The 26,017-nt window shown below is 37.1% G+C and overlaps 1 long non-coding RNA gene across 2 annotated transcripts in view; it reads left to right on the top strand.

Moving 5' to 3' along the window:
• LOC146767039 (uncharacterized) overlaps positions 1-26,017 on the top strand; it is a 160,645-nt gene that overhangs the window by 120,849 nt on the left and 13,779 nt on the right. For both annotated transcript variants that reach the window (XR_014956282.1, XR_014956281.1), the window contains exons 2-3: positions 2,671-2,832; positions 12,449-12,526. This is a non-coding gene — a long non-coding RNA (uncharacterized LOC146767039). The remainder of the gene's footprint in view (positions 1-2,670; positions 2,833-12,448; positions 12,527-26,017) is intronic.

Below are 26,017 nucleotides of genomic sequence, written 5' to 3'. Positions count from 1 at the left end.
CATTTGGAAAAACAGAGTCTGATGAGAGTCCCTAAGCTGCACATTATGGCATCATTCAGATAGAGATATGCCATAGATTTTTGAGAATTTTAAAATACTTTCTTGAGAATCTATTTATTTTAGTGCTTTTATTAAACATTACACTTGTGCAGTAACAATTTTTGGGGCAATGAAGTTGTAAGTTATGCAGAGGTGTTTGTCCACACTCTGAATAGTTCATACTTTGAATTCCAGTAGAAGGGTGGTTTTTACTGTTTTCAATTAAAACATTTCAGAACTTTCAGTATAGCTCTACCAAGGAGATGAATTAGCTCCAAAGTGCTAAGTCTCTTGTTTTGCCCATCTCTTTCATTTGAGAAAGCAAAATAACTTCTCCTAAAACCTGTGAATAGAAAAACTGTTTTCCTTCCTTCATAATATAATTTCCTCTTAATTGTGTACTTCCTCTTTAATTGTGTACTTTTTATGGTAAATATTTAAATTATTCATGTATCTTTACCAATCTAAACTGTTTCTGCAACACTTCTTTTGATTTAACTTACTCCTTGCTAATGATTTGGCCAATTGGTTTAAAGTTTTAATTTCATAACACTGAATTTTAAATGAATTTAATTACATTTTACAAACTAATACTAATCTGATTTCAAATTATTTTGTGGCCCCATTTCTGAGAAAGGATTCCCTGTTCCAATATCTTTAAATATTATCTTGTTTAGTCACAGTTGATTAAAAAACTGAATGTATTTGGTTATATATATGAGAACTATAGTGCTGAGAAAGGTTTTAGATTAGTTCAGTCACTTTTACTGGTTTTGCTGCTCCAGTAGGAAGAACAGCTGATTGTCTGTCTTCATAGCATTTTTGTAACCCAATAGATGATTTGTTTTGAAATTTGTTATTGACATCAACATATGTGTAAAGCATTAGCCAGAGGGGTGGTTAGAATTTCTACTTAAATTGAAGCAGCAGTTTATGCCTCTGCCTTGTTTCCCTTGGACAATGCTCAGCCTCATATTGAGTGACTAAATAATAAATCTATTAAGCTTTCTCCTAAAGTAATTTTGCTGTGTACTTATTTTATTTCTGACTAGTTTTTGATTTGCTTGCTAGTCATTGCAACTGGCTTTGTTTTCCATTCCGTCTGTACCAGATAAATTCACAAGGTCTCTTCTCAGAGTTTTGGGAAGGTATTAAGTCCTCTGTTAAAACCTCAGTCATCTGAAGCCTTCAAGTCATCATGAACTTCGAGCCTGTACATAGTACATATTTGTTCACACTTTTGTTCTTGCTGTAGTCTTTTTGTGTCTGATCACTATTTTTGCGAAAACAAAGCATGTTCTCTTTATCGATGTAAGGAAGAAATATCAGTTATTTACATTGCAAACACACAGTATTTGAAAATATGCAATTGGAAAACTCACCCTGTATTTGGGGCACAACCTCCCTGGAAAAGCACAAGTCTTCTAAAGACTCAGAAGCAGGAGCCATGTCCCTGTAATTTAAGTTACTTCCCAGATTTCTGAGCTGAGCCTATTCCTGCCCAGCTTGCTGAGTTTGTATCAGCTTCTGGCCACTAGCCCTTCACCTATTCTGCAGTTCAAAGCAAGTCTTTAAACCCTCCCAATTGTTCTCAACCAACATATTCACCATGAAGATGGAAAACAGTTAATGCCTTCGCTAGAAATTGCATGCTTTCCTTCTGTGTTACATGGAGGGTGCATGAAAACTGTAGAGCAATGAAAAAACAAACCTAGAGAGGATTAAAACAGTCTTCTGATGTTGTCCATTGCTATGGATTTGATTTTGTGGTGATTTTCCCTTTACAATGTCAATGAGACAAAAATTGTCATGAGCTGTATGTAAATGGAAAATCTGTTACCCAGTATCTGCAGAAAATACACTGCAGGAGAGTTTCCTACTGTTTAAAACAAAGCTTCCTCTTTCTTTCATTTTCTTGGAAGGATCAGGTTTGGTATATACAGATTTTTTCCTCCTGAATCAAATTTTTGGAATGTTTGCTGACAGTATTTGGGAATGTGTGCTTTAAATGGTCAGGAGAATTCATCTGTAATCAATCGCTCAAAGATATTGCAAAGCTTAGAATACATTCAAAAAATTGATAATTTGTCTTTAAAAAGAACCTTTCTAAACAAAAGCTGGTCTTGTAGGTGTATGTGTGGGGATGTTACCTAGCTGGATAAAAAGCCTTTGGCTATTATAGGAGACTTTCAGGTGTTTGCCCAAATCTTGTGTTTTCATGCTTATATTCTGATAGTGACAGTGCAAACTCCTTTACACACAAATACAGTTTGCACACTTTTGAATAATTCCACACACAGCTTGGCTTAGTAGTTGTTTGGAATTAGAGCAGGAAGGGGAAAATGTTGCTTTTCAGGTTGGCATTGATTTCATGCCTTGGGGATTTTGTAGGGACCTTGCAGGTAAAAAAAAGAGGCACTATTTTGAAGTCCCAGTTTAGTGTCAGTGGTGGAATATCAGCTACCATGTGCTGAACCTTACTGTTTGCCTCCTTTTCTTCTGGTTCCTTTTTCTAGGAGAAGAGGAAAGCGGGGGAGAGGAGGTGAAAGCAGGCTGAAAACTATCATTCAGCACACTGATACTAAAAAGCCCATTAAACAGCGCCTAACAGCTGCATTGATTCCTCTACAGTTTCACAGTGCCAAAAGGCTCCTGCTGCCTGGTGGTTTGGAGTTTGGCCTTCAGAGGAGCCCAGAACCGAGTGACAAACTGGTGCACGTGCTCCGTGTGTCAGAGTGACAAACATGAGCGGTGGGAGTGACAAGAGCCCAGGACACTGCATGCTGGACAGAGGTGAGTGATGCTGTAGTTCTGCCTGGTAGGCTTTAATGTAAGTTTTGCCAGAAATATGAATCCTGTTATTAATGTTTTGCATCGCTAACAGATAAGAAGAAAAAAAATTCTGAACTTTTCAAGTTATGCGTTTTATCTATGTCAGTGTTGCGCTGAATTATAGTCTGCTTGAAGTCACAAACACTCAAGCTCCCATATATGTGTATAAAAAGCCTTTCAACAGAAACTTCAGCATACTGACATTCTCACCACATCTGAGACTATTCAAACAGAAATTCAGAAACTAAAACCCTGGGCCAAAACTGCATTATTACTGAACGACTACCATACAGGCTGTTGGCAGCTCAGATGAGTAAAAATTAGCTGAGCACCACAACATTTCATTCAGTAATATTCACAAAACAACCAGACATTACTGTAATAATCTCTTCTATAAAGCCTGAGAGTACTGAAATGCCTTAAAGCTCTATATTGGTCCTTCTGTTTCCATCCTCTTCTGCTTCCACTAAACACACTGGCTGGGTGACTCTTCCTCTGCTTAGAGGTTCCCCAGTTTATAGCAGGGCTGGTTTTGTGATTGGATTCCCACATTCTGTGGTAACTCCAACAGGCATCTCTTAAAAAATCTCATATTTCTTATTTTTTAAATTGGAAATTAGATATTATATTCTGCATCAGTCATCCTCATTTCAATATGCTTCAATTTTGCAGGTTCTTTTCTTTCAATTTCTCTGGAATTTATAAGATAAATTATCTTTCTGTTGAAGGTCCATAATCATTTCCATACCAGTGAAAATTTCCTGATGGAATATCCTATTGTTGCATTTTTTCAGTTGTTTCATTTGTTTAGAATCTTCTCAAATGTGATATTCTGTCTTTTCTATGAATAAAAATAACAAGAGTTCTTTATTCTCTTGAATCAATGATGAAAAAAATCTGATGTAGTTGGAAGCATTTCAGAAAATTTTAATTTTTGACTTTATTAACAAGTGAAGTAGAACATTTCTGGTGTATTAAAATATGTTCCTAAGGAGACAGCTATAAATTTGTTTGTGAAATTCCCTCTACCTCTTCTCTAATCTTGTTGGATAAAATGTCCTTTTTTTCTGCAAGTTTTTGTTCTCTAGAATTTTAGGGAATATGAATAGAAATTAAGGAATAAATTAATATAGATTTTATTTTCTTTTAAAATTTACATAAATTATTTACATTAGTACCTGTACTTGCTGAATTTTCAGTAGTACTGGCAAATTTGAATGCTTTCTTTTTTGTTTTCTATTCTGCGAGAATCATATTCTAGGAAAAATTTGAGTTCATTTTTACCAAACACCATTTTCTGTAATTTTTTTGTTTTGCAGAAGTCTTGACTAATTCCCATGTCTATATTGTCCAATGACAGCTTCAAGTTGAGCGCATTAAATCTCAGAAGTCTTTTTAAAAAGTCAGTTGGTGACAGGGTGTTGATTAAATTTGTTAAATGTAGAAGTAAATTGAATTGGTTTTGGATTATGCAACCTGCAGCTGAGCTTAGAGAGCTCATTTTCATTCCATTTCACTTTGTAGGAAAAGATTTTCTCTCTGTTTCCTGCTTCACAGTAGATGTAGTTACCAAATGTTCAGGATGGTGTCTCAAGTAGTCAAAAGGTGAATGTCTCTATTTTTACATATACATGTGTAAGAATGTATTTTTTTCTTGTGCACAGCTGCACTTTTTTATATGACTTTTTTTTTTTTTTTTTTGGTCTGTGTTTTCCCTGGCTTGTAATTGGAAGAGGGAAAAGAAACACTATATGCCATAGGAAATGCATATCACCTGCTTGTATTAGCAAATATAAAGCAATTTTTATCACTGTCTTCTAAATAGCTCTTTTATTGCTTCGCAGGATTCTGTTCTGTCTACTGTGCCTTCTTATGTACTGTCATAGTCTTTGATAATACCAACTATTTCATTACTGAGAGTGCTCCAACATAAATTTTTTGTTACATGGAAAATCCAAACAACCTGTTGAATTGGTTTATGTTGCAAAATGATAGGTGGTGTGTAACTGTCACAGGCAAATTCTGCAATCCTATAATTTGTGTAGATAAGAGGGCTTAATGCTGTAATTCCAACAAAAAAAAAGCATAAGTGAGAGAGAGTTTAATACTTCAGTGTGCTTGTATTTTTCTTTATCACATTTAAAATGTAGTAAAGGCTTCTATTTTTATTCCTGTGAATGAAATTCTCCCTGAATTGTACCAGAGGATAGATTACCACCTACCAAGTGACTGAAATCACCTTGCTCTTAAGGTATAAAGTTTTCAGTGTTCACATAGGTTTGAGCTTTACATATCTGGTGATACTTAAGCCATGAAAAGCCTGACAAATTGAGTAACTAAAGCAGCCATCACCAAATCCAGTGTAGCAGTTCCTTTGAAACTCCACATCTCTTCTGAAAAATGCACACCTCTCTCCAAAGTTTGAGGCATAAAAGTTTGGGGGAATTGTCTTCCATTCTGAATGCTGCTGTGACCTTAAAATATCTGAGTTTTTCTTGATTTCCCTCAGTGACGCTGGGATGATGCTCAGTAATGCTTATTTCAGGTGTAGTATCCAAGAGAGCCAGTGGGTCACCAGACATCTGTGGTCCCTAATTTGTTTATGTCAATCTATATATATGTATTTAGGGTGCATCTGAAAGAAGGAAGTTTCCATTAAATTCTTAGAATTTTGGAAAAAGCACGGAAGACCCAACAGTAGCTAGGTATAAAATTCTTTTATTAACAGCATTTTTCTTATTAGGAGCACTGTGCTAGCAGTACAGTGCAAATTATGCCCTCAACACTCTCTGTGTATCTGCAGAAAATATGTCTCTTGGTGCTCTTGTGTGCAGAACACTTTCAATCCAAAACTGCATAACATGAAAAAAGACATACTAGCAACCAGGACAAGGCTGCCAAAACTTGTGTTTTTCCAGGGCCTGGGCCTCCAAAAAGGATATATGTTTTTAATTAGCTGTGTGATGACAAGATTAAGAAGGCAGGCACTTCTTTTTACTTACCAAAGTCCCACTGCTCTTTTGGGCAAATGTATAAAGCTGGGGGTTTTGGGGGGGAAAAAAGGAGTGTAATACTTAGAATTTAATTCCCTTAGTTACAGCTAAATGGTATATGAGAATACTCAAGGCACGTTATATGTGGGAATAAATTGATATAGATCCATTAAGTTAATTGAAGTTAAGGCAATTTAAACTTGCTGAGAATGTAACTCCTATGGTGAAAAACATGAGGGAAGGCAAACATGATTTTGTGTGATTTATTTCACTGGGGAAGGAATGATACCTTGGGATCTGTCTTTGATAGGCAATTGGGCAGGTCTGTGGTGATTTCCATGACTATAAAGTGCTCTAAGTTCCATTAGGAGTGGACTAACATTATGGAATAGTCCTTTTACCGATTTTGGAGAAATCATCTTCGTTTGCAACAGTTATACACAGTATGTGAAGAACTTGGGGATCACTGAATGAAAAGTTATATAGAGAGGCAGATGATTTCACTTTGATATAAATATTGATATCATGTCAATTGCTTGTTCTTACACGTCAGAGTTTAGAAACCGAATATCCTCTGTCTTTAAACTATGGAACAAGTCTAGCTCTATTTCCCCCAGATAACTTTGGGTGGGTTTTTGAAACACCCATTCAAATAGCTTATTATTTGCTGACTACCCTGAAGTTCAGTTTCTACATCCTAGTGCTCTGCATGTACCCTTTTTACTTTCTCTGTGCTGAGAAACTGTAGTAAATTATTTTCTTTGGCTGGGTCAGGAAGTATTTTTCCATTTGGCTACTCTTTATTCCTGCTTTTCATTTGCAGAGTAATTTCATAGTTAGACACTAGGCAGCTGGTCTTCTAATGTGTGGACTGGCTTAGCAAATAATTTTATTATGTCTACAGTGCACCAGGTTTCATTATAAAGTTTCAGACAAGGCTATCTCCTTCCTTTCTCATTCATAGCTTTTAGCTATGCCTATGCAATTAAATGAGGTAGCTGACTCTCTGCACATCTTGATAGATACAAAGAGGAATAGCCTCTTTGGGTTCTAAGGTTGTTGTTTCAAGATTAGTTTAAGCCAATCTAATTGCAGGCAGCTCTTGTTGACCCGCATTGTCCCTGCTTCTCTTCCTCCCCAGCAATATTTGCAGCTGAATCAGGTTCTTGGCAAGGTTATGTGTGTGTGCCAGTGGCAGCAAATGGGAGAAGTAGGAAGGAGGAGGAAATCACGGCATAGTCAGGACCCAGTCCCACCAAGGCAGGGCCAGAACGGTGCCCTCAGCAGCGCAGACTCACCGGCTGATGGGTGGAACTTCCCTGGCGTTTGTGCAGGTGACCTTCAGCAGCACTTTCATCTCCCACCTTCCAGCAGTGCACTGCACATTCAGATTTGGAATCTTGTAAGATTCTGTAAGACCTGAAAGGTGAGCTAAAGCAAAGGACACGAGTAGAGGTTTTTATGACTTCCATGTTTATGCTGAAGATAAAGTGTTCCATTTGAGATACAGCAGGTAATTTTTATCAAGTAGTATAGCAAATATATTTGTGATACTATTTTTTTTTGCAAATAGTATAGATTTAGGAAACTAGGATATGAAGACAAGACAAAATTGTCATTATTATATTCCATGGCAAACTTTGCCTTGAGTTTAGAAAGGCCAGCTTCAGCATCTGCTTTTCTCAGCGACAGTGCTATTTCAACAAGACAATCATTTATAATAAACAAATAAGTTTTAATTCTGTTAAACAGACCTCAAATTCCAAGGCATGCAGATACACCCATCAGATGCAAAGAAGCCAATTCCAATCTCCTCAGCATCAAAAGAAAACATTTTAGGCATGTGTTCGGACAAATCCTGCTCCCAGTCTTAGAGCCAATAGGAAACACTTCTCAATGATATTTTGATATATTTTCTACTTTATGAATACCTTCTCATGACCCACTTGAAAGGATCCTTGCTAAGTATTAGTATTGCTGGAGACTAAACTGGAATTTGGTTTTTCTGTTTTTATCTTCAGTATGACTCCCATAACTGCATATATATTTCTGACCTGTCTATTAGTATAGGATTTGGGCAATATCTATATAATTACTTTTACAAGAATGACCATTTCTGGCATATGTAATCTCAGCAAATTAAAATTTCCACTAATAAGAGCCAGAAAACAAGTATAATAGCAATCTCTTTACAAAGCTGAAACTCCATATCAGAGAGGCAAATTGTGACTTTGTGAGACTGATAATAGTCAAAAAAGTTTGGCTATAGTGTAAGGCAGGAGATTATAAGAAGCTGTTGCCATTTAGAAAAATATTCCCTTTTTGTTCTTTACATGAAGAGCTGTAAGTAATCAGTATCTATAAAAATGGGCCTTCCTGTAGTTCTTTGCCAAGGTGGTTCACTTGCATTGCTGTTTTACCTGCTCACTGTAGGTCTGTGGATTCCCTTTCTGTAGCACCATTAGCAACACATGCTTAATCCAATTAATTTAATCTATTTCCATCTGGAAAGTTAGTAGATAGTGTGTGGAGGGAATGAACTTCTATCAAGGCATAATTGAGAAATGCCTAGCCATTTCCTCTGTCTATAATTCTATCACAAATTTGAAAAGACTGGTTTTGCTTTTTGTACTAATAGAGACAGAAGTAGTTGTTCCTGTGGGTTTGAGAAGTGCTTTAGGATGTACAGTTGATGCATGGATGTTGCAGCATATTCTGTTTGTCAGGACCTGTTTCAGGGTGCTGTTTGTCTGGCTGTACCTTGGGGAAGACCAGGTGCCCAGGCTGAACTTCCACAGCCAGCTCCATCTGGTGTAGCTCTGTAGTCCCACACACCATGCACAGTCTGTCACTGCTGGCTGCCACCCTGTCCCTCCTGTGCTCTGGGTAAGTGTCTGGGTGATCATGGCCTGAGCATAGAACAAGGGACCTCATCCAGCCTGAGAACAAATCCTTCTTACCTGGCCCTTTGTGGCTGAATCAGGCTCCTGATCCAACCATGTTATGGTGGTGTGGTCATCAGTGTCAGCCCAAGGTGGGAGCAAAGAACTGGGAACAGATGGTAAGGCCACATTCTGCATGGCAGCTTACAATGGTGTTTAATTAAGATAACTTCATCATCAAATTCCTAATGATTACTTTTACACTTTCCTTAAATACTAACCATGTTGAGTACTCTGTCATTTTTCTTCTGTCGCATAAAAACCTTTTATTATCTTTGTGTTAATGTGCATTTAATTAAAAATAAAAATGATGCAGGTGATTGCTATGAAAGTTCGCAATAAGAGTGGATATATGATCTGTTTCACTGGAGTCATAAGTTTCCTTCATGCTCTTTTCTTGCACTAGTGAGATTTGATTATACTTAAATCCACGTATTCAGATGAGTCTGTTGCTTCTCCCCCAGCTTTTTTTTTTTTAATTCCACTGAGGTTGTTTATGTGTTTATTCAATGGTTATATCTGAAGTTACTGAATTTTTCCTTTATGAGTTCCAGTGCTCTGTTGTGAATCCCAGAAAGGGAGCAGGGATGGGATGGGCTGCCTCTATTCGGAACATGCTGATTGTTTTTTAATATGTTTTTCCCTGAGTGCCTTCCCTGTGATTCCATACAGAACTCTCCAGCATTCAGATGAAAAACAATTTCATATTTCCTTGTATTTCTCTGCCAGCACTACCCTGGACTCTGACTAATGCTAACCAGTGTAATTATCTGTGACTTTCCTCCTAAGCTTTCCATTTCCACTCAGACCACAGAATGGTGTTCTCCAATCCACAGCAATTATGAGTGTGATATATGAGACAGCTGGAAGAGGGTATTGAGGATAAAATTGAGATGGTAAACAACAACCACTGCTAAGCCAAATGAATAGCAAGTCTCAAACTCTCTTCAAAACTGCCACTAAAATCATTGAGGATTCTGCTTGCATGTCCAATGCTTTGATGTTTATTTTTTAGTTATTAATTCTGTGTTTGAACTTGGCCCACTCTACTAAGATATTTGAAACACATAGTTCTGAGTTGTCTTTGCTCTTTTGCACGTGACAATCAGGGCCAGCCTGGGGTTTTCCCCAACAGATGGAAACAAGGTCCACGTTTAAATAAAGATGTGTGGAGAACCATGGGAAGGTTTTGTGTGAATATGTCCTTAAATAACATCCACATTTGATAACTGAGGATATAAGATACAAGGGGTGGTGGATTTCTGCCAAGGCCCCAGGAAGTTTTGCACTTCTTAGAGAAGGGGGTCAAGAGTCTGGGCAGTTGGATGTCTCATGATACTGTGTTTGCTGGATGTCAAAGTTATTTGAGAGCATTTCCTGCAGGTCTCCCTCTGCTCCAGCTGTTTCTAGCAAGGGATGTGCAGATCCCAGAGGATTAATTACCAATCTCAGATAGTCAGTACTCCTTCCTGCTTCCATTTGTGCTGAATTTTACAGTTTCGCTTATCTATTAATAGAAATATGTAAGAAATGTTTATAATTTTCTTTTGTTGGTCCTCTGACCTTTGCTATTGCTTTTACCTTTTCATGAGGAGCAGACAGGTAGAAAGCAACACAACTGAGGTAAATAGGCATATTTTCTGAAGAGATTTGGCATACACTGTATGTACCAAACAGATGGGGTACAGAATTTGCTGATTTCCTAGAAATACTGGAATTATAAGGTATACATTGAAAGGATAGTAGCAAATTATGGAGAAAATAAGTAATGCAAAGAACACTGTTTATTGAAATAAATGTTATTTGCATTATTATTTGGATATTTCTGTTGCTGTGGCAAATGCAAAAAAAAAATGTGGGAGAAGTATATTGAACAGCAAAGTATGTGGTTTTCTTTTTTTTTTCTTTTTATTTCTCATGCAAAGCTTTACATTTTGATCTTATTTTTGGTTTCTTTTTCAGTTTTTATTGTATTGAAATGGAGAGGGTTGCAGTCATTTAGTTCTTACTAATCCCTTAATTAAGCAACCTCATACTCAATTTAGTTGCATATCTTCTTCATCCAGGAATGCAAATGTGCCCCTGAAAAACAAGTTCTCTGTATTTTTGGCTGTTGAAGTAAGAGCATTATTTTCAGAATTGTTAGGTATGCTCTGCTATTGTTGTAAAAAAATCCTTAGAAGAAAGAATTACAATAAAAAGGTTAAACCTACAAATGCCTTCTTGTTAAGAAATACATCTTTTAAAAAACCCAATCCTAAAATGTTTTTTAGAGTAAAGGTCTTGTGGGAAAATCTGAAGCTGGTTGAAATATTCTGAATAAATAAGAGTGGTGTCACAAAATTAGAAAAAAACCCCATCTGTTTTGCAGTATATTTTGGGGTTCTGATGTTGCCATTTAAATTCCAAAAATAAATGGTATCTAGGATCAATGGCATTACTTTATATAATGTTCCAAACCACGAATATATATGTGAGAGAAATTATCCTTTTTTATTTCTATTCTCAATTCCATTTGAAACAAGTTAAAAAATTTTAGACTACTTTGATTTTTATGCAAAATACAGGTTCTGTTTCTTCAATGTTTTTAATTTAAATCTTATTATTTGCCCTAAATCTGCAAGTAATATCTGCTACAACACTGCCTGCCAGTTTGGACTACCTTCTAAACTCTGCTGCAACAGAATCGAGGACTGGGAAACACTTAGCAAAATAATGAGTGGTTTCCATGGGCTTAAACTGTGACTCACTGTGATCATCAACTTAAACAGCTCCTTTTTTAGTGCCTTAGTGACATTGGTCACCTTTGTGATTCAAAGATTTGAGGATGCTTGTAGTGAGGTCAAGAGCTAGAGGGTACAAAAAATATTGATACTTTAAGCTCTTCACCCCAACCCGCTGAGTATTTCACTTCTAATTCTGTAAATGTGCCCCCAGTCTCAGAGGAGAAAGATGTGACTTGAGAGCTGGTGATGGAGTGAGCACAAACGAGCTGTTGAATGAGGCTCTGAAGTTGGAGGGTACCTATTCCCAGTTTTCCAGGAGGCTTCTGATTTTGTTTGCCTGCAGAAACAGGAAGATTGCACAATATTTAATCATGTTCTGAAAGTTGTTTTGCAAATGTTAAACCTAGGAACCAAAATTCTGCTGCCTCATTTGTCCTGTAAGGAATGAAGTGTAAGTGAGCTGCAAAAACATCTACTGCTCAGAGACAGTATGAGAGTGCAACAGCAATAAAATTGAATTCTGTGTTTAATAGCTTTGGAGAGACAAAGGACCTACTGTGTTACACTCCTAGTTTAGATCTATGTTTAAGTTCCACTTTTTAGCACCCTGTGAGTTAGAATAATGTTGTCAGTTCCACTGAAGCTGAAGGTAGCTTTTTATTGGAATAATAGGGCGCACAGAAAGTCAGCATATGCAACACTGATCACTTCATTTTATTCCATGAAGAAATAAGAGTTTCTGCAAAGAAATAAGAAAATTGCTCTTACAGCACTTTATTTAGTTACCTCAGATTTTCTTGTGTAAAAAAAAAAGCATACTTTTATTCCAATTATCAATTAGTTAAGCCTTACTTTTTCTTGAATAATGTCCACTAATCTCTGCTTTAGACTTCTGATTTTATTTATTTATTTCCAGGCTGAAAAGGTTCTCCTGTTGCATTGTAAACAACCACTGAACCTTCAGAAGAAATTTCTCATCTGGGCTGTTTTGCTGGTGAGTTGCTTGAAGCCTGATGCTATAAAGATAATAGAATTAGGAGACCTAGCAGGCCTCATTATTTTTAATTACTATTGCTGCTGCTCACACACTACATGTAATTCAGTAAAGATGGAGTGGAGTGGGGGGGGGGAGGGGGGACGACCCAACAACTCTGCATTTCAAAATGAGCCATCAGAAGCAGCAGTTGTCAAATCTTTCTGTGAATTATGTGTTTTTCAGATGTATTATTCTAATAATATTTTGAACAAATCTCAGAAATTGAGTAAAGCAAAGAAGAAAAGGGAATGTGGGCCTTAAATAGGTCAAAATCTAAGTACCTTCAGCTAGCTTTTTGGTCCATTTATCAAACCAAATCAATTGTTATTATTAGTCTATTATCATCATCCTTCCAGTGAGCTGGTTTCATTTCAATCAATATTTCTAATTAAATTACATCAAATGTGGTTTTAAATTGTAACAACCTAGCTTCATGTAGGCTAAATTTATATGCATATCTTTATCCATTATTTTCATTCTCTCTTTATTAATAAGATATTTCCTTACAAATAAGCAATAAGCAGCTGTGTTGAAACAGCTATACATCAGAGTTGATAGTGGACCACCTGCTATGCTGAAATGTTATTTGTCTTTTATTTGTATGGACTATATGCTTTAAATAGCTCTGAAACTGCCATTGAATTTTCCAGTCACAACCCAGAGAGATGGAGGACCAGTGCTCTGGGCCATGGTTTTCACTGGCTCCTTTTGGCTTGTAAACTAAACATTTATGGACATGGATACAAACAGTACAAATACCATTTCTTGGTAGTTTCTTTTCAGCTTGCAAATATCTGCTCTGCTCCTTAAGCTGTGTGTGCCTCAGTGCTCTGATTTCCCTCAGCTTGGTACTGCTGGTTTGTGAATGTAGTGCTAAAAGCACAAGTGGAGTTAGTCTTGCTTTTGTGTCTTGCAGTGTCCAGAGCAGGAATTTTACAGCTTTTGAGAGAGCAACAAAAATGCACTTATTTAATTTGTTGGGGTATTTTTTTATTGTGGCTGCCCATTAGAAGGCTCTGTGGATTGTCCTCTTCTTCTCTCCCATTATTACAAATACAGTAACTGTGATATGTTTGAGAATAATTGTTTTGCTTCCCTGCAGGGATTTAGACACTAGTTAATCATGCATTAGCAGTTTCCATAAGATGTACTTTCCAGGATGATAATGTGGTTCTAGTTCAAGCATTCATGCCTTGGAAGTGTTCAGTGTCTGTGTGTCTGTGGTAGTTTACAGCAGCAAGAGAAGTCTTACATTCATTATGTTTTTCATAAACACCTGTGTGTGTGAATGGGTGTTTGCATGCTTGTTTGTGCATGTGAGTGTTTGTATATAAAAATCAGAAGCCTTTCTTTAGTGGTCAATGGAGAGATTACTGGGAGAAGCCTAATCCTATTGCCAGTGTATGGAAGTCAATCTGAACAGTGAGGTCCACAAGGGTACACTCAGTACTACATCTTTCCAGATAATTCTGTTGTAGTGTAATTGATGTGGCTCTAAGGTCATGTTTTGTATTTAAATATAATTCTAATTCTTAACTCTTTAACTTAAGTATTGTAGCTGATCATCCAAACATTCCTCTTAGTAGCAAATGTATAAACTCAGAACAATCAAACTCCTTGGCTCTGGTCTCCTGATGATACTTGTGCATGCCATTTCTTAAATATGCAGTTTCTGGTTTATTGACTTTGACAGGCTATTTTGTCAGTTTTGAGTTTCATATTTCCTCAAATGTATATTCTGAAGGCAGATACAGTTTCCAGTAATACTCTATCAAAAGGCAACTTGAAAACATAAGACCAAAGTGACCATTACCCTAACGGGAACTGAAGTGCAAGTAGCTATATCACAATGTTACTATGCCTACTTCTATGTCAGTCATAGGTGTGGTCAGTATACGTGTGTGGAGTGCAAAGGAGAAAGTTTTAGAACTGAAATATGCAGAGTCTCTAAATGTTTCAAGGCACAGTCAATTCCTTCTTTACAAAGTTTCTCCGTTTTCTTTCTTCTTAGATTAGTGTATAATCTAGCATACTCACAGACTAAATTAGGCAGGTCTCCAGAAGGAAATTGTATGGAAATATATTTGAAAGCACCTGTTTCTGTGCCTCCCACCATCTCCTTTTGTGGAATGTTTTAAAGAATTTATAAAGGTCTTAAGAATTCTCTCCTAAGTAGTATAAAACTTTCCTTTAACAACTTCTCCAGTCCCTACAGTTACTCTGCTATCACAGTTGTTACAGGTGTTTGTTAAGGATTGAGTCCTGTGATAAGAATTTTAGTGTTGTGTATATTTTAGAGTACTTTCTTCATCCATAGACATGAAATATGGCACTTTCTCATCTGATTGTGCTCTGTAATTTAGAAAATTATAGTTACTTGTGTGAGAATTAATCTTAACACTCAATACTCTAAAACCAGAGTAATCAAGAGTGCTAAGTGAAACACTTTCCCTATAAAATTTGATTAATGATTTTGTCTAAGCTGTTTAAACACCTGTTTTGCATATTCCAAACACATTCCTTACACCATCCAGTATATTCAACTGAGCTGTTGTTATTATATTGTATACACACCAAAACTGATCAAAAGACATCAAAATCCTTCCAAAATATTGGGGGGGGGGGGGGGGGCGGCGAGGGGGCGGCGAGGAGGAGGTCTCTGTGAGGATGTAGAGAGTATAGTCTGAATGCTTAAAGATATAATGAGTGCCAGAGTGTTCAAAGTGTAGCCTTTTAGTCCTGTTTCTATTGTTCCATAGACATGGACTCCTTCCCTCTTATTTCTCCCTTCACTCTGCTGATGGGATATGTGAGGTGACTTCTGTGGCATCTGATAAGTGCAAAACCAGAGTCTTCTCTGTAGTGATAGCCTAGGAGAGTAGCACTTCACTTGTAGGTCAAAAAAAGTATTTTGCCACTGGTAGTCAGGGGTGGTTTCTGCAATAGCTGATCCCTCTGACTCTTGGCTCTCCATCAGGGTTCCTTAGTACAAGTTGTCTGGGTGACTGAATCAAATGGAGTCAACACAAAAACCAGTATTTGCTTACTAAGTAAATTTTTTTCTTCATGTGTGTTGTAGCTCTTCAAGAGAAATACTTGATTTTTAAAAAAAAAATAATTTTTGGTATACAGATATTAAAGCATATTCAGAAGAAGGGTTAATATAACTTTTTGTGACTGATGCACTTACGAAGAGGTCATGGCACTGGGCAGATGTGGCAATGAAGACAGAATATGAGGACCTTTGAAGTATAGGTTTGGCTTAGGACAAAAGACATGTGGTGAATCAATCTTTGTCCAGTTAACCATGTGGTAAAACTGGTGGCCTGTTGATGTACTTGTCACAGTATTTAAGACTAGATATGTCATTTGCTGTCTTGCACTTCACAGTGCACAGACATGCTTCTGTGAGAGCAACTGAAATCCTGCATTTGTAAGGAAGGCTGGTAATAAGGAATATGGACTGGGGTTCATTTACATGGTGAAGGGAGGAGTAGAAAGAGTAATTAAAATTTTAGTATTTCATGTGATGCATCTTTCTGGGAAAATAGCCACACAGTGACTTGTACAGCATTCCTATTCATATCACAGCTGAATAAAATCATGGCAAGGTGAAGTTTTATGAAACTTCATTCTGTATTGTAAATAGAATAAAATACTGCAAAAAAGTAGAGATAATAATGAATGTTAATCAGAGAAACGTTGTTCAGTGCATGACGATTTTCCCATTCCTTTCCTTCTGCACTTTTTTTCTTCCAGGCTTTCAGATGCTGAGGTGATTTTAGGTGCAGCTTTATTTCAGAAGCAATTTAAATACAGATTTGCATATTTATTTGTGGCTCGGGTTAATTAAAGGTCAAGATTTTGGGAGGGATTAAGGGGTACGTGCAGTTTCCATGGGATGAACCTCAAAAAGATAGCAGTGATTTATCTATCCATACTCGTGTGTGTTGTGTGCATATGAGGTATGGTACTTAAACATCTATTACAGAAAACAGCACCCTGGGGACTTGGGTAATAGATCATTTTAATGTATGAATAGGTTACATCCCTAACTACTAGTTGGGAAGGGTTACTTCTTATGGGAAGGGGGCTAAAGTAAATGGTCAAGAAAATTTATAGTGTTGCAATTCAACAAAAATATTGATTAGAAGATGAGGAACTCCATTTTTATAAACTTAATCAACACTGATTATTTGATTTCAGCTAGTAGTCTGTCAGGGAAAAATAAGAGCTTTGAGCTTAGAGTGGTGAAGTGGGGGAAAGGAGCTGGCAATATTCTAGGGAAAAAGAGTACCAAAAAGCCTAAATCCAAAAGCACTAATGTAACTTTCCAGAAGATTCAAAGACTAAATATTTAAAAGGGAATAGAAACTGCCTAGGTTTTGTTATGTTTGCACTACCATATATTTCCCTGACTGGAAATTATATTTCAACAAGCAACTGCTGTATTTATTGGCTTATATTTTATTTTGCTAATATTCTGCTGGTGTCCTGTATTTCCATAGTAATCATGTAATAATCTGTTCCACAAAATAGTAGGTTGCCAAGATCCATTTGGAGCCGTGAGTGCTGTGGCCAAAGTTCAGTGCTGGGGGAGCTCTGCTCCTCAGTGTGCAGGTGCCACTTGCATCACAGCCATTAAGCATGAAACTAAAATCAATTTCACTGCATCTTTGCAAGCTGGCAAATGTAGGAGTCACCTAAGCAAAAAAAGAAAAAAAAAAAAAAAGACCCAACTGATACACATGGCGTGCCTTTATAAAGAGCTGGACAGGACCTGAAAGAAGTTTTGAAGAGCCTGTAACTCTGGTTGTGTCTCCAAAACCAGCTGTTGCATTGTCTCTGCTGCCACCATTCAGGTCTTTGCTGCATTTTTGTACTGTGTGTTTGAAGTGACTTGCCAACAATAGTTTGATGAATGCAGTGAGGTTTACAGTGGTATCAGAAAGTGTCTCAGAGTGAGGGCTTCTGATCTTGGATTTAAAATTACATCTGGCTCCTCCTCAGTATGTGATCCACTATGACTGTATGCCTTCACTGCCATGCTAGAGATTCTGCACTACCTCCTTCTTGAAAAATTGACGTTTCTTCCTTCACTGGTGTCAGAGAGAACACAAACTTTTAAGAAGCTTTCCTCCTGAAGTTGAGATGATTTATGAGGTAGATGACAATGCCCTTCAGGTAATTTAGTGAAAGGACACCCAACTAATTGATGAATCAATTTTGAAAAATCGGTTGAATACCAATCATTTGCTGTAACAGTCTTGGTTACTTTAAAGTCAAAGTCTAATTCTTGGTGAATTTAACGATAAGGAACCTGTTTGGCCCATGGGTCCAGTTTAAGTTACTGTTTAAGATTATGTTTTGTTCTTTATATGAATTAGTTGTTATTTTTTTCTTCAGAAAATTGTATCCCTATTACCTCAATTTAGCATTGATTTACAAGCACAGTGGTATAAAGTTCTCAAGTGCCCCTGCATGGCTCAACCTTCCAAGATTCTGTCATGCATGTCATAAGTATTCATCTTTTACCTGGGAGCCTCATGTGCTTTGAGGGCCCCAGGCTGAAGGAGGCTTCCTGCCTTGGCACAGCTCTCTGGAGCAAGAGGGAAACTGTAATTTTGCCTGGAGGTCCTCTCCCTTTAAAATAGTCCTTGGACTGGGAAGTGATCCATGGCTCCCAAGAGCAGTGAGGAGCTGCTGCTGGGGACCACCCTGTAGGATAAGGGCTCTCTAGGATGTCCTGCACCCACCCTGGCTGCCAGAAAAGCTTCTCCTGCTCTCATGGGCTTTCCTGGTTGTGGGGTCACTGCTAGATGACTTCAGTTTGTTTCCTTCAACTTTCTCTTGGGCAAGATGACCACTACCGAGTGCTTTTAATTTGACATTTTCTTTAGAAGCTATAAACGTCCCTGGAAATAACATCTGTCAGGGAGATGGCAAGCTGGGAATTGGGTGCCTGCCCAGCCATAGCATAACAAGGCCACAGGGCACAATTGACTGCAGTGAACAAGGAAATTTCTGAGCCATTGATCCACAAGCCCATATAATGTGTGAAATTGGAAATGTAGCCTGTCAGAAGAAGCTAGCCATATATTTTTAGATTATCTTAAAAAACCAGTACCCTTAACCATTGCTTGGTAGAGAAGAGTGCTTCTTTTTTCTAAAGACTGTTTTGAGGGGAGTTTTGGCTGGTTGTTGTTGTTTGGGGGGATTATTTGTTTGGTGGGTTTTTTTGTTGGTTGTTTTGGTTTTTAGAATTATTTTCTACTAGTAATGATTGTATAATTTCCTTTCAAAATCATTTTAGTAGTCCAGCTTCTCTTTCATATCACATAGCTTTGTGTGAGCACATATCCACACATAGTTGTTTATGTAAGTGCTTTTCAGAGGCCAGCTCTAAGAAGCATTTTGTGTTATACTTTTGGATGGTAGAGCCAAAGACCTTGTCCTTGGCAAGACAAGAAAGAGTGCTGAGACCTACTTAACTTGCAATGTCACCAAGATAAATGTGTAACTGCATCCTTAGGAGAAGTCTAATCTCTTCTGACTTACTTTCTTACCTATGCTTGCAAGCATCTCTTGGCTCCAGAGAAATTATTTCCTAGAGGCTATCACATCTTCCTCTTTTGTCAGTTTTCCCTCTTTTTGAAGGGTTATTACTGCACCAGTTCAGTAATTCCTAAGAGTTTTCCTAGTGGCTGTGAAAAGTTTGTTGGAATCTGCAGCATGTCTGCTTGAACTAGTTTCTCATTCTGTGAATGGATTTTTCTGTCTCATGTTCCAAAAGAATACATGAAATAAGGTTGCTTGGCTGGGACAGCACAGCTACCCCCTTGATCAGTCCATCCACTCCAACTGAGCAGTAGCAATTGCCTCTTTCATGAACCTTTTCATCTTACTAGGTATGATGAGAACATTAGCTATAAAGAAAATGGAATATTGCCATCTCTGCCTGTGGAGGAAGAGAAGTGGATGCTGTTTGGGCATTGACTGCATTTTAATGTTCGCAAACCTCTTCAAGTTTGGGGATTATCTTTTGTGCTATGTGCCAGACTTCTGCCAAAGCCCTTCAGTGTACAAAATTCAGCAATTTTAATCTTAGCTAAAAATCAAGGTGATGAACCCTACCTATAATTTTCTTTTTAAAGCTATACAGAATTTGAGAAGTGTTTCTTTATGATAGGTATGAAATAAATGTGAAGCAATGTTTCACAAACTACTATTTAGTAGCATCTCTCTCTTAAGGAAAAAAACCCATCACCTTTACAGCATGTTTAGTGTCAGTAATGGCACTTGCACAGGATTTTTAAAATTAAAGATTTTCCATGACCCTCACAAAAGAGTAAGCAGATCATTGCTGTAGGACCCATTAACTTTTACACAGATTTGAGAACAAAGTACAATTAAAGACCTTCCATTTGTCTCTGAGATGAGAAACAAACTAGAGTTCTAAGTCACCTGGTAGTTTAAAGAGTTGGCCAATGTAAAATGAAACTAATGAACTGTGCTGCTATTTTGGTAAGAATTAAAAAGTGAATCAGATCATATATTGATTTTCCTACCATCTCTTATGAGTTTCCCTGCTTTTGGTCACTGAGGGCAAATGTTTTTTATCTGGTAGTCCTATAAATATTCTTGTATAGTCCTATAAGTATTCTTGGTAGCAAACTAATTAACTAGAAAAATATAGAAATATAGGACCTAATGTCCCACTTTATTGCTTATCCAAAGCAAATTAAAACCAGTTTCACAAGAATTAGCTCAATCCAATTTGTGTCTAAAGTTTGCTCTGAAGAGCAAATATTACTGTTTAATTAAAGTTAGTAAATTTGTTAAAATAAGAGAATAAAAATGTCAATGAGATAGCCTCTAAATGCACTTATTTATTCAAACAGTAAACTTCTAATAGATATTAAATCAAGGATAAATAATAGGAGAAAGAACCTTTGGTGAGAAAAGTTTTGACATTTCCTGCATTGTGTACCAGCATTACTCACACTCCTTAGCACATGGAGGGAGAAAAGCTGTGCTTCCTAACATAAAGATATTTACTGCAATTATAATCTAGATAGAAAATCAACACGACACCAACAGAGTTCCTTGTAATTTTATTTAAACTTTATCTTCTAACATTTTTTATATATGCAGCCAAGCTGAAGCTTATTTGTGCACATCTCTACCCCACAGTCTTCAGTGCTTCTATAAATGTTAACTTGAATATTATCTCAGTGTCTCCAGTATTGTTGGTTCACGTGGCAAATTATGTTCCTCATAAATTACATAATTTTTGTTATTAGCCTCATATAAATAAGTAGATTGGCTTGGATTTTAAAATGTTCAGTTTTGCTTGGGAAGTTAAGCGATAATACTAATTTCTATTATTTATCCCTTTTCCAATAACATCAGACATTTTGCAGATACAGAGCATAACTGCTCCTTGCCTCAAATACTTAGGCTCCATTATTTTTGGTTTTAAGCTTCTTAGAAAATATTGAAGTAATTTTTCCAAAAGAAAACATTTGTTTCACAAATTCAGCTAAAGACTTTCTCAGAGCTAGTTGAGTTCTGATAATAAGATTATTTTTAGCATAAATTCAAACAAAAATGGCAATGCACAGGGCTATATGCAGTTTTTGTTGAGTTTTCTTGTTGTTATCATATTGTCCATTGGCACAGCACTTTTATTCAGGTGGTCAACAGGGCCTGTTGAGCCTTTTTTGATGCCTTTATATTTTTTTTTAATTGCTTCATCCTTATAACCCATGAGTTTCTTCTTTGAAGGACAGAGAGTCAAATCCCAGCAGCCTTACAGGAAGACTATCTAATATATATCACATAGAAGAGAGAGGTATGTGGACCCTGGCTAAGATATTAATTTATTGTTGTTACAATGATTTATCATTCTGTCTGATCTTGGCCTCTTAGAGTCCATGTCATTAATGAACAGTGGCATGACACAAAATCAAAACTAATTTCATTTTGTAAGGGACACCCACAGCTGTGACTCTTGCTGTAAATATGATCATGTTGTTTTTCTGTCACAATGATGAGTAGATGTATGTAATGTTAATAAGATAGCCTTTCTAGCAGTGATGGGGAGAAAGAGTTCAAACTGTACTGTGTAAAACTTGGAGTTCATATGTATGGGCCAAGAGAGAGATTTCTAGCTATTCATCATATTAAGATAGTTCACAAAACAGGTGGAGTGTTCTTTGTTTAATCTGAAACTGTTGGATTAGATATTTAAAAACCTAAAATCAATATTTTGAATCATGAAGTAAGCCTCCTCTTAAGCTTTTCTACACCAGAGTAAGAGGACAGCTCTGGAACTAAAATCATGGACAGGATTTATCAGTTCCTTTCTGTGCTTTTGTAAAAGAAAGACAGAGAGCCCTATGATTACCATGTGTCAGAATGGCAACACAAGCTACTGAAACATTTAAAGAGAAAGATGTCATATCCCCTTTGATAAAATCATCATTGAAATGTGATGTTGTACATCTGTTGTACCTCAACCAAAGGTTGGATTTCGAAACCTTTGTAACCATTATCAGAAATGAAAGGTCATCATTTTGACAGGTTAGAATTAACTATTTCAGTCCCAACCCATTCTTGTTTTCAGATTATTGCTGCAAACAAAAACTAGCATTAGTCTCAACCCTCTATAGAAAAGAAAAGAAAAAAATCTAGGAAGGAAAATTTTCATTGTTTTTTTCTGGAACTCAAAAAGTTTGGAATTCTCTTATAGAAGCAACCATCAAGACATTTTATCTAGGCCATGAAAAAGGTGCTCTTGTTAAGCAGTTTAATTTTCTCTTCAATGTACTATGGTCTTGTCAAACAGGCTGTCAATTACCACAATTAAGACAAACAAAATAACTGTTTAGCTTTTACTAGAAACAGTAATTACCTAGTAAGTCTGAGATCTGAAAGTTTACACTAAAGAAAATGTTCTGGATCTGTGGTTTATAGTTCTGGAGTTGTAATGATAGTGTTCATTTAAAGTCATTCTTGATCTTTAAGTATTTAAGGATTGGTTTTCTAAGTTTAAGCTTTCAAATATGCTTAATAACTGAGTAGGAAGACAGAATGGTAATCCAAATGGCATAACGGTCTACATAGCCATAAAGCATTCAGCATAAACTTTAAGAGTACGATAGAAGAGGAAATGTGAAGGTAGAGTAACATGATGTAGCTTGTTCAGTTCTGTACTGGCCCTGTTCCATTAGACTGGCTTCTGGAAACCCTTAAATTTTCAGCCTGATTCTGTTCATAAGTGTTCACCTCAGGCAAGATGCATTACCTCTCTTTGCAGGCAGTGTGAACATTGTGATTGTAGGCTGGGAAACTGGGAAGCACCATGTAGTCCCTGGGGCCAGGCACCTCCGTGGGGAGTGGAACACCCATCTCTCCTCTCTCCCTGCAGCTTAAACTGTGCCCATGCTCACCAGCACCAGCAAGCAGTGCTCTCAGTAAAACAGGGGAAGTTTTCTCTGCCTTTAGTGGCTACTGTTTGGGCAGATGCTCATGAGAATGTTTAATATATTAACCACTGTTAATCCTCATTTCTAAAGCTAGCTTTGAGTGAGGAGTTTTATCCGAATCTTCTAGTGGTCTTAGCCTGTACTCCAAAAAAAAAAAAAAAAAAACCCAAAAAAATTCCAAACCACCACAACATAAACTCAAATGCAGAAATATGGAAAGATTTGGACTGTGTTTGGTATGCTTTTGGGTGAGACTTTAAGTCACTGCAAGGGAATCCTATTTGATTCTTCAGCCTTGCTGGCCCCTGCCAGGACAGGGAATGACACTCATGCTTGTTTCCTCTGATGAGACAAGTCCATTGCTCTGCACTGTCTCTTTTTAACCTGAGAACCAGAAGATGCAAATAAAGACCAAGAGCTGCATAGCACCCTCCTGTTCTCCTATGCCACTATGACATGACACAGAGAATAAAGTGCTGAGCAGTCTGGCAGTTTGCAGCAGGCAACTCCCCAGGCACTAAATCCACTTGCATGGGCCCATGGCTGAGGTGGTCAGCCTGCCCTGGGAGCTCCACCTTAGCACAGCTGTAAATTGCTCCAAAAGCAATTTCTAAGTCACTTTTGTTTTCATTTAGAACAGACTGACTATTTAAAAATATTCTTATTTAGTATTTTCCCTTCCTCCTTGGTCCCTTTGAAAGGTGTAAAGGTGAATTAAGAATATAAAGCTCTACCTAGCCAAAAGCATGTTTTCTGAGACACTGCTTGTCATGAGAAAAATCCAGATTGCTTGTTAGTACTGAAGCTTGAACTTCAGAGGAAACAATTACCCTTGTTAAAAGAACTCTGTTTAATGTACAGTGCATAATGAAAGGACAACAGGGATGATCATCTCACTACTTAATGGACTACAATTAAACTTAAAGCAAACTTTTGTCCTCATTTTCACCAGTGTAACACAGGCCAGGATTCTCCTCCTATGACTGAACAAAATATGAAAGGTATAGTTCTGCAGCTGCTTTGTTTCTGTGGAAAGTTTCCTGACAGTGAAGTACTGTGCAAGAGGCAGCTGCAGAATCAGGCTCTCAGTACACATGCACTTGTAGTAATCTTAAAAGAAATAGAATGGGACCAGCTATATGCCACTTCAGCTCAAAGAAAAATCTAACGTCTTCCATCTGCTCCCTGATCTTGCAGCTGCATTGAATTATGATGTGCTGTCACATTTATAGGGTGATTTCATCAACTGATTTATTTAATTAATTTAGATTTAACATTGTACAAAGGGTATGTGATAAAGTGGTGTAACTCTTTCCTCAGCCACCACACCAGCCAAGATTTATTTTGAGTATCCCCTGCCTCACTGTGTCTTCCCTTGTACTTTTCAAGCTGCAGGAAAGGGGGAGTTCAAAATAGCTGGTTGGACCTAAAGCTGCTCCACTAACAGTGCTGCCACGGAGCAGAGCTGGCAACTTGAATCTTGTGCTGTGATGTTAGAGTTAAAACATCCATATAGTCTTTCCACCAAAAAATATCACCCTGGTGTATCCCTAATGACTCCAGAATATGCACAATCTTTCATGTAGAAGAACAGATGCACCTGGGGCCAGATGGATCCTTGGGGTGTTAACAATTTTAGGGTATGCTTCTTTAATACCCTTCTTGGATATATTCTTGAAATGGCATAGACTGCCCTCTTTTACTTTGTTTCTCTAGAACAATGAAATCTATACTTGCTAACAGATAAAATCTGTAGCATTATAAATCCAGAGCTGTGATTTGGTGACATGCTGATTGCAAAAATAAGGGACTCTTTCCTCTGATGGTTTCAATAATCTTAGTAGGTTTATAAAATGCTACTATCTAATGTAGATATGGGGAAATCAGGGCACAGGTTTTGGCAACAGCTATATACAAACTCAGGAAGTCATGATCTCTGAAGTCATGACCTCTGTGCTGAAAAACTTTGTATCAAATAGGTGAAATAATAGTACAGAAGTATTCCTAATTAAATATACTCTGGTATACATTTATATCTGTGTGTGTGTGCATGAGAGTGAGAAACAGGTGTTTAATTACTCTTATTTGCTGGATGGACACCACTCTGAGAAGCCAGAGAAAGTCAGAGTTTCAAATTTTTTTGTCTTAATATTTCTCCAGTGCTCACTTTGAACAAGGGCAAGAGCTATGCTGAGTAAAACCCAGAAAAATCCAAGAATGGTTTAACTGAGTCAATGCAAAACATCTACTTTGTAACACTTATTTTGTAGTGTTGAACCATAAGAATTCAATTATTCCCATATATAAGGAAATAAAATCAGTTCTTTTTGGTGGAAGAGAGTAAAGACTATCAAAAAGGGACTGGATATTTATTACAATGTATACAGAGAAGTGGTCTGGGCATCTTTTTTGAACCCCTGCTTTATGAAGCCAGAGATGTGTTTCATTTTCATTTGTCTTGCTTTGTTTTTCATAGTCCTGAAAAATATTCAAGCTTTTAAACTGCATTTTGCTGGTTTATTTTTCTATAAATGAATATTTACTAAGAACATAGATTATTTCTATGGAAGGAGACTGCAAAAATGAATTTTTTTTTGCTAGTAGCAAAACTGTAAAATAAAAGCTCAGTTAAAATGCATGTGCTTCATCTAAAAAGCTTTGAAGTTCTTTTGGTTGTTCTAATTTCCCAATATTGGATAAAATCAGTACAAAGGGAACAGGATTATTACAGAAACTAGGCTTGTTTCCACAATGCTAGAATTAGGATTGTGACCCTAAAACTCTAAGCAGCATGCAGCAAATAAAACTGAGGAACAACCCAGTAGTTTCTTGTGTTAGACAATTGTAAAAGTAGTCATCATGTGGCACTTTGAAAAAAGAGTCCGAACAATGTAGGAACTGTATCTTAATTTCAGAGATGATCAGAGTAATTAGAAGTTGAGAATGTCATTGAGACAAC

Source organism: Lonchura striata, chromosome 6 (assembly GCF_050655825.1).
Source record: "Lonchura striata isolate lonStrDom1 chromosome 6, ASM5065582v1, whole genome shotgun sequence".
In the NCBI taxonomy this organism is placed as follows: Eukaryota; Metazoa; Chordata; class Aves; order Passeriformes; family Estrildidae; genus Lonchura; species Lonchura striata.
This window is presented reverse-complemented; position numbering and strand designations above follow the sequence as displayed.